Source organism: Bactrocera tryoni, chromosome 2 (genome assembly GCF_016617805.1).
Source record: "Bactrocera tryoni isolate S06 chromosome 2, CSIRO_BtryS06_freeze2, whole genome shotgun sequence".
In the NCBI taxonomy this organism is placed as follows: Eukaryota; Metazoa; Arthropoda; class Insecta; order Diptera; family Tephritidae; genus Bactrocera; species Bactrocera tryoni.
In genome coordinates, this window is record NC_052500.1 from 56,238,607 (window position 1) to 56,248,532 (window position 9,926).

At 40.9% G+C, this 9,926-nt stretch overlaps 1 pseudogene; it reads right to left on the reverse strand.

The window, feature by feature from the left end:
• Nucleotides 1-9,102, reverse strand: part of LOC120768771 — an 18,910-nt pseudogene extending 9,808 nt beyond the window's left edge.
• Between the last annotated feature and the right edge of the window lie 824 nt (nucleotides 9,103-9,926).

Sequence of the window (9,926 nt, forward strand, 5' to 3'; positions counted from 1 at the left end):
CACTTAAAGCTATTTAAGAACTTTATACACCGTGCTAACGTTTGTTGCCAAAACTTCCAATGAAAAACAGGTAAAAAATTCAGTAGAACAAAAATTTGAAGCGTGTGAAATGTGGTCTGCATAAATATTTCCGCTCTATTTAAGTTGGCGAAAAAACTAAAGTTGTAGTTATAATAAACTGGCGCAAACTGGCGCAACTGATATAAGCGGTTCGATATTGAATATAAGCTGGCAGACAGGGGTAATGTACGAAAATTCTACGAAAAATTGCGGCAACTAACAAAAGGTTCCAAGACCGGAGCATTTTCTTGTAGACCCCCCAGAGATGATCTACTGACTGACGCCCATAGTATGTATCAGCTTCTTTGTAGAATATGGTCTATCGAAGGCATGCCCAACGATTGGAATTTATGTGTCCTCTGCCCAATCCATAAAAAGGGAGACCTCACAATCTCCGCCAGCTACCATGGGATAAGCCTCCTCAACCACGCGTATAAGGTTCTATTAAACATATTGTGTGAAAGATTTACACCCATCGTCAACAAACTGAGTGGACCTTATCAGCGTAGCTTTAGTCCTGGAAAATCAACAAGTCACCAGATATTCACCATACCCTAAGTCATGGAGAGTACCCGTCAAACGTGGATAGACATACACTTCCTTATCGTTGATTTCAAAGCTGCTTTTGACAGCACGAAAAAGATTTGCCTTTACGCAGCTTTGGCTGAATTTGGTATCCCCCCAACCCTAATACGGCTATGTAAACTGACGTTGAGCAATACCAAAAGCTCTGATTAAGTTTCCTGGATGCATATTTTTTAAATTTTCTCTCTAACCACACTATCCCAAAATTCTAATTTGAACGTTTCACTTTTTGAAGAATTATTGAGGTAATTAATACCGTCACTGCTATTTTAAACCATAAAAAAGCAGCAAGTGCAAAATGTGACGCAAAGCAAAAAGAATAATCCTTCTTTCATATCGTCTTATTTAGAAAAAGAATCGAACATACAGTTATTTAAATTTACTTATTTGCCAACGAGCGAATAGAAGCTAAATGAAAACTCTTTGACTTATTTATAGTTGAACACGTGAGCGAAATGCAAATAATTTTCGAAATGATTTTTTTTTAAATAATGTATCTGCGTCACATAGTGATTACATACTGCGATGCACGCTATTTTGTTGAAATTTTTATATTTGTATGTATGTCAATTCTTCGGATACTTAAGAGTGAAGCGTATAAAGGAAAATGACATGAAACCAATAGATTACTGCGTTTGGTTTGTGCAAGACGAATATAGCAGCATAAGAAAGACATTAATTTTTTAACATTTAAATTTGAAAAACATTTGAATAATATATTTTATGTGCAGATGAAACTTTTGCTGATATTCCTGAGAGTATCGTGTTTTCACTGCAATTATCATTGCTAGATATGTATCGTTACTCTCTGCAATCGTGCTTTGTATAACAGTTATACCAAAAAATATTTTGCAACATTTTTAACAGCGAATGTGCAGTTTTACACCAACGTTTTCAATCTTCATTTTGTATTGTATATATTTATATCTGTGCACATTTGTGGCGTTGTATGCTTTGTGAGTTTGTGGTAGGAGTGTTTGCGTTTCTGAGCGACTTCAGCTAGGAAAAGCGCCAGCGAAAATAAAAGCAGTAACAACGAACAGCAAAAAATAATATTTGTAAGACAGCGATAACAATAACAATACAACTGCAACCACTGCCATATTCAATAATAAAAACAACTATTATACAATCACAACTAATATTAAAATTGGTGTTGCTTAAAACGTTTCCCCAACTTTTACTATTGAAAACCAAAATCAAACACGTAAACAAATTTTTGTGTTTTCGCTATTTGTTTGCAAAATAAAAAATTTGGCGGGCAAATCGTCAGGAAAAGTACGCGACTAGATTTTCAGTAGTATTTCTATACTCCTGCAGCATGTTGCTACAGAGGAAAATTGTTTTCTTTACCTAACAGCTGTATATATTGCCTAAAACTAAGCGAGATAGACATAGGATTATACATACAAAGGTTGAAATGCGGATGACTATCGGTCTGTTTGTGTTCGGACCACTGCCACGCCCACAAAACGCCATTAACAGAAAACGTATAAACTGCCATAACTAAGCACTAACTTAAGATATAAAAATTTAGTTTGGCTGGGGGATTGCAATAGCAAGGGCTATCTGTGGGCAAAAACTTTGAAAAAGTGGGCATGGACACGCTCTTTAATAAAATTAATGTGCATATCCCCTACACCACTGAAGCTAAAGCAACCCAATTCGCCTGGCGCAAATAATATAAGAACTCCTACATATAGACAATTTTACAAAACGGTACTATTAAAAAGTACTAAAGGGCGATAAAGCAATAACAAAATACGACAGAGATATAAAATTTTACACTTAAGCCCTAGGGCTTAATACCGCTCACTCTTAGGTAAAATCACCGAGTTAGACTAAATTTGATTCGTGACATTCTTCACACTATCTTATGCTATAGAGTTCTCTATGTATTAGAAATGTGTTGAATCTGGTCAATACTTCTCTAGGCACCCACACAACTTTTTCTTAAGATTTTTGAACTTCTGTGTAACTTTGTACCGCATATATCGGCCAATATGTGAGTTATTTCAATGAAAATTTCAGATCATGTTTTACCCATAACTATGCATCTTAGCCTTTTAAATGTATTAATGAAACTCAGGGAACATTTTTTTGTAATACGAGTAGTATGCTTTGCTGACAAACATAGATAAAATTGGGTCAATACTACCTCCAACTCCAATACTTCCCTGAGAAATTTTTTGGACTTTGATTCTTGCATTTTGCAAGAGTAAATATAAATTTTTCGGTTACACCCGAAATGAGCCTTTCCTTACTTGTTTTGTATATATTTGTTGTTATTTTTGTATTTGCTGTTACAAACATTTCGTTCTAGAAGTGATGCGTGAGGATTCGTCAATTGGTTGACTAGCGGGCAACTTTGCCTTGGCTCGCCACCAATTGAAAATGTTTATTCGACTGAGTGGTGCTTGAATTTTGATTAAATTATCTCGTGGGGTATATTGGTATTAAAATTGTGATAAAATAATTTCAAGGAGTTTAAAAGTTTGTCTATGAATTATATAAGTAGCTTGGCAGATATTAGAAATTGGAAAAGAGAACATTGGTAACGTGGTAGCGGCGAAACAACAAAATTTATATGTAATTATTATATGTACAGAATTTGCATAAATTTGATTATAAATCGTGATGCTTATGAAATTTGGCAATAAGCATATATGTATATAACACATATCGAAATATGAATAAAGTATAACAAAATATTTCAGTTCCATTATTTTTAATTTTTTTTGCTAACCTATTTTTCCAGGTATATTTCCAGATGCATTCAAGTTAGTTATATATGAAAACTGACAATGTGAATTAGGTATTTTTAAGTAAAAATAGATATATGAGACTTACGGAAACTTAAAAAGCACTAAGTAAAGTCGAGCTAATCAAAGCATCGGATAGATTTATAAACGACATCTGTGTATTGCTTTGTATGCTATTACTATATAAGAATTAAAATTATTAAATTGTAGTGAATGATCTAACTATATTCGATTCCGCGAAAATAATATAAGAATATATAGGGACAAAGTGAACGAGGGCAAAACGAAATATCTCCTGTCATCAAACAAACAGTCGTCGCACTCGCGACTTGGAACTCACGTCACTGTTGACAGTCATAACTTTGAAGTCGTAGATAATTTCGTCTATCTTGGAACCAGGGTAAACACCACCAACAATGTCAGCCTGGAAATCCAACGCAGGATAACTCTTGCCAACAGGTGCTACTTCGGACTGAGTAGGCAATTGAGAAGTAAAGTCCTCTCTCGACGAACAAAAACCAAACTCTATAAGTCACTCATAATTCCCGTCCTGCTATATGGTGCAGAGGCTTGGACGATGACAACAACTGATGAGTCGACGTTACGAGTTTTCGAGAGAAAAGTTCTGAGAAAGAGTTATGGTCCTTTGCCCGTTGGCCAGAGCGAATATTGCATTCGATGTAACGATGAGCTGTATGAGATATACGACGACATTGACATAGTTCAGCGAATTAAAGGACAGCGGCTACGCTGGCTAGGTCATGTTGTCCGGAAGGACGAAAACACTCCAGCTCTGAAAGTATTCGAAGCTGTACCCGCCGAGGGAAGCAGAGGAAGAGGAAGACCTCCACTCCTTTGGAAGGACCAGGTGGAGAAGGACCTGGCTACGCTTGGAATATCCAATTGGCGCCACGTAGCGAAAAGAAGAAACGACTGACGCGCTGTTGTTAACTCGGCTATAATCGCGTAAGCGGTGTCTACGCCAATTAAGAAGAAGATGTAGGGACAAATCCTGTTTTGTAGCAAAGGTTTCGCTTGGACCAGAACTATCAATCAAAATATGCATTTCAAATAATTTTTATCTCTGCGATTTAAAATATCATCACTACAAAAAATGCATGCACATACATCAAGTGACAGAGTGTGGAACATAGTAACTCCAACCTTTAAAACCGTTTTTCTCAGAATGGTGTTTTTCAAAACGGTTTCTACTCTCAAAGTAACAGTTTTGAAGATATCTAGTTCTATATTGGAGAGAACATTATAACATCATTCGCTAACGTGCTGTGGAATATTTTTTCTTTTTGAATCTTCCTATTTTTTTCTAAGAAAAACTGTCAAATAAAGGACCAAATTCGATACTTTTTCTTCAAACCGACACCATTTTGTCAAATTTCGATAAAACAAAAAAGCCTTCATAACAGGATAGCGACTTTTCTACAGATAAATTACCTGTTCGAAATGTTTGCTTTACACCAAAATTGCGGCAGTAATCGAGGACATCGTACAGTACCTTTTTAAACCCTGAACAGGGTATATTAAGTTTGTAAGGAAGTGTGTAACACCCAGAAGGAAGCGTCGGAAATTAATAAAGTATATATTAAAAAATCAGTATGTCGAGTTGAGTCGATTTAGCCATGTCCGTCTGTCCGTCCGTCCGTCCGTCTGTCTGTATATATACGAACTAGACCCTCAGTTTTTGAGATATCGTTTTGAAATTTTGCAAACGTCATTTTCTCTTCAAGGAGCTGCTCATTTGTCGGAACTGCCGATATCGGACCGCTATAACATATAGCTGCGATACAAACTGTATGATCGGAATCAAGTTTTTGTATGGAAAACTCTCAGATTTGGCAAGATATATTAACGAAATTTGGTACAGATTATTTTCTAAGGCAACAATGTAATATCCGAGAATTTGTTGAGATCGGCTCACAATCAATCAAGGGCTTGTATGGAAAACTTTCGCATTTGACGTGGCATGGATTACTGCTAAATGTAACAATATAATCTCCAAAAAATTGCTCAGAACAGATTACTATAGCATATAGCTTCCATACAAACTGAACACATAGTTACTAACAAGGGGTATTTAGCTTCGGCGCAACCGATGTTAACGTTTTTTCTTGTTTTTACGTGTCCTTTCAACAATTATATAATTATACACTCCATATATAAATAATTTAATAGACAAAAAAGAAAAATTCCATTGATGCCTTTGGTACCTGAAAATATGCCAGAAATTACAATAACAGCTACCCCTTGTATTTATACGTTCGCCAAAATGCTTTATGACACTTTTTGAAAATTGAAGGTTAGGCGTGCATTTGTATGCACTCAAAAGTTGGCTTAGAATGTCAGCGTTTTTCTTCTTGCAATGAAAATACAAAATGATTAGTACCAAATTTTGCACACACCTTTAGCTCTCATATCTAATGAATTAACTTTTTTGCGAATTTTCATTTCGACATACTTACTTTAATTCTAATGTATTTTCGTTACATATTCAAACTTCCTTTTTTCGCAAAAAATTAAAAACTCAAATGACCTGCCGTTGACTGTAGGACTACAGTTTGCACTCGAATTTATCGTGACGTAGTTAAAGGCTTGCAAAGAGCAAAATGAGTTCAGCGATAACAACGATAACAACGATCACAAATTGCCCAAAATTAGCTAGAGAGTATAAACGTCACTTCTGCAACATGTTACTGGAGAGTTTAATAGTTTTTCAGCTAATCGTTATTTGTATCACATAAAACTAATAGAGATAGATAAAGGTGTGTGTATATAAATATAAAGAAGTGATCAGGATGACAAGACGAGTTGAATTTCGAGTGACTGACCGTCAGTCTGTCCGTCTACGTTACTGTTAATTTATTGAGTAAAATCAAATATTATTTTTTGGCAAAAACTTCTGCCTGTAAAATGCTTGGGAACACTCCCGTGGGTATGGAGAGCTTAGTGCGTGGGCCCGGGATCCCCGCACCGATTCCCTCCGACATTTTCGATCCGTCGGTGTACCACCTTAGCGTACTATTCCTCAACATCAGCTCGAGATTGGAGTCATTCCACTCGTCTTTGCTGCCGAGGGTGACCTTAAACTTCTTCTTGAAGTTAACTGTTTTGGTTGTGCTATCCCTCGGGAGGAGGGCTGATGATACATCGCCACATATCTTTTCCATTCTCTGGGACGAGATTACCCTGCCCTTGCCCCACCCTTTTGCAGTTATTTGCAGAATTGTGTGCTTGGCTACCTGACCAATAACCAAATGAAGCGGTGTAAGTTCCAGCAGAACCTCCAGTGCTGCCGTTGGACAAGTGCGCATTGCGCCCGTCATGCAGACACAGGCTAGCCGCTGCAGCTTCGATTGCTTGGTCTTAACCGAAGTCTGCGACGCTATTGAGGCCCAGGCCACCGCCCCGTATGTGATTATTAGTCGCACTATCATGGTGTACAACCACCTGAGGATCCTTGGCTTACAGCCCCAGGACTTGCCCGCCAGCCAGTTGCACACCAGTAAGGTTCCTGAGACCGGGTAAGGACCTGCGTCTCGAAAACGGGACTACGGTCGTCTTGGAGGGATTGATGTTTAATTCAACCTCTTTACACCACATCTTCGCCAGGTTTAGACCTCTTTATATTAGGTCACAGAGAGTATCTTCGTATTTGCCTCTTGCTATACTTACAATGTCGTCCGCATACCCTTGGCAGCGGATCCCATTGTTCGTTAGCAGTACTAACAGGTCGTCTACAACTAGACTCCATAGCAGGGGTGATAACACACCTCCCTGTGGGCAGCCTCTTGTTGTGCCAAGACGAATCCTCTTGTCACCTACTGTGGTCTTCAGCAACTCTGGTACGCAATACGGATTCAATCCATCTGCGCACCGGTGCTGCCACTTTCCTTTTCTCCAGTGCCTTGGCTACACTTTTATGAGACGTGTTGTCAAAGGCACCTTCGATGTCTAAGAACGCGCAAAGCATCACCTCTCCATGCTCCAGTGAACTCTCTATTTCAGAGGTTATCTGGTACAGAGCAGTGTTAGTGGATCTACCCGCTCTGTAGGCGTGCTGAGCCGCATGCAGGGGTGCTCTCTTCAGCACTGTTGACCTTATTTCATGGTCCACGATCTTCTCCATGGTTTTTAGTAGGAAAGACGTTAGACTGATTGGCCTGAAAGATTTCGCCAATGAGTAGTCTTTCCTACCCACCTTGGGTATGAAGATCACCTTCGATGTCTTCCATACTTCAGGGATGAACGCCAATGCGAGGCTTTCCCTCAGCAGCCGAATCAGGTGAGGCAGTAAATGCTGCTCCCCCTGCTGTAACAGCGCTGGAAAAATACCATCCACTCCTGGGGACTTGAATCTCTCAAACGAGGCCATTGCCCACCGGATCGAGTCCGCCGTAAAAAGCCGTTTGGCGGTGCTCCAATCCTCGCGGGATGGCCTGTGTTCGATCATAGGTAAACACTGGTCTTCCCGAACCGTCTCCGGGAAGTGCGCCCGCAGAAGCTCCGTCGCTCTGTCCTCTGCGCTGGTCGTGAATGTCCCATCTCCTCTTTTGATTGCTAATACTGCGTCGTTGGTGCCTCTGGCCAAAAGCTTTATGCAGCCGGGCCGCCTCTGGCGTTGAGGTAACGTTCTCGCAGAATCTCCTGAAGCTAGCCTGCTTTGCAGACCTGATCTCCTTATTGTATAAAGTGAGATAGCTCCTATATTCCTCCCAAACCCCCGTACGCTTCGCTTTGTTGAATAGTCTGCGTACTTTTTTCCGGAGGTCTGATAGTTTCCTGGAACACCAGGGACTGTTTCGCCTGTCTGTGGTCATTTGTAGGGGGCAGCTGCCATGATAAGCGTTAATGAAAGACTCGTTTAGCTTAGATAGCCTACTCTCCAAGCCTAGGCCTGACACGCTGTTATCGGTCTGCTCCCCCCTGCCCAATTCCTCACCTAGTATAATCCTGAAGGCATCCCAGTCCGCCTTCCGAGGGTTGCGCCTGGGGGGGAGTTTTCTGACCTCTGCCCTTAGCGTGAACCTTAAAATCCTGTGGTCTGGCAAGGAGGGCTCCGTAGAGACTCTCCATTGCGAGACCAATCCATTTGCAGGCTCATTGCTCAAGGTGAGGTCCAGCACCTCCCTCCTGTTAATAGTTACGAAAGTGGGTTCACACCCTACATTTTCAATCGCTAAATTACTGCCTAAAACATATTCTAATAGGGACTCACCTCTAGCGTTGCAGTCGGTGCTGCCCCATTCTGTGTGGTGAGCGTTAGCATCGCAGCCGATGATGAGGGGGAGCTTGTGCCGTTTGCAGTGCTCTACCAGCCTTTCCACCGCCTCCGGGGGCGCCGTCGCTGTCTCTCCCGGAAAGTATGCTGAGGCCAGGACGAGGTCTTTGCCCTCAGTATCCCGGCCTGTACCGCCACCAAGTCCTGTGTCAGAAACTCTGAAATGCAAAAGAAATCAATATTGCTTCTGACAACTATACACGTCCTAGGCCTCTCGCTAGAGAGGTCCCAAATTACCTTATTTGCCTCCGTCTTGAGGCCCTTTATCTCTCCCTTATAGACCCAAGGCTCTTGGATCAGCAGTGCGCCCAGTTTCTCCGCAGTGCACCTGCTTATAATGACAGCTGAGGCTGCCGCCGCATGATGCAGGTTCACTTGGGCAACTTCCATGACGTCGGTCATCATAGAATGGGCTCGAGGAGGGAGAGATCCTCTACCCCACCGTCAACCGCACTGCTGCCCATTGGGCCTCCTAGTCCGTCTAGGAGCTCCTGCGTTGAGGGTAGCTCCGTGCTCCGGTCATCTGCGGGGACGTCAGTGGTCGTTGCTGGCCCTGCTTGTCCGGACTTGCTCCCGCAGGGCTGCTCCGACAACTCGTCCACCACCATTTTTGTTTCCCTCGGGGCGGACACCGGCACTGCCTGGTTGTCGACGCCCTTGTCCTGTAGAGTCTCAGTCGTTTTAGCTTCATTGCTCGCGGTGTTACTTATATGTAAGTGAAGCGAAATATTTCGGGTGTTGAACGTGCTGTGCCACACAGGTCCGTCTTGTTGGAACCAGATGTTATCAAGATCAACTTTTTCCAATTGTTACCATAAAAAGTTGGTTATAATCGATCTACACCGATCTCCATTAACAATAACGGTGCCACCAGCTTCACTTCAAAAGAAGTACTGATGATTCCACCAGACTAAAAACCACAACAAATTATCAATTTAAGTGAATGTAATTGTTGTTCATGCGCATACATCAGCAACGAAAGTTTTGTTCACACATAAGAATCATATCATCCCTATTGGAAAATCTGGTATGAAAACAAATAGTGTTTTTTTTTGTCTGATTACACACTTTTTGGCAATGTATGTTGATTGAAATCGGTTGAAGAAGTAACGAGATATGTGATTTCACCTAAAAGTGGGCGGTGTCACGCTTATTGTCCAACTTTTACTACGGCTCCTATAAATTTGTCTTAAACCATGTCGGAGGTAAAATTTAATGTCTTTACC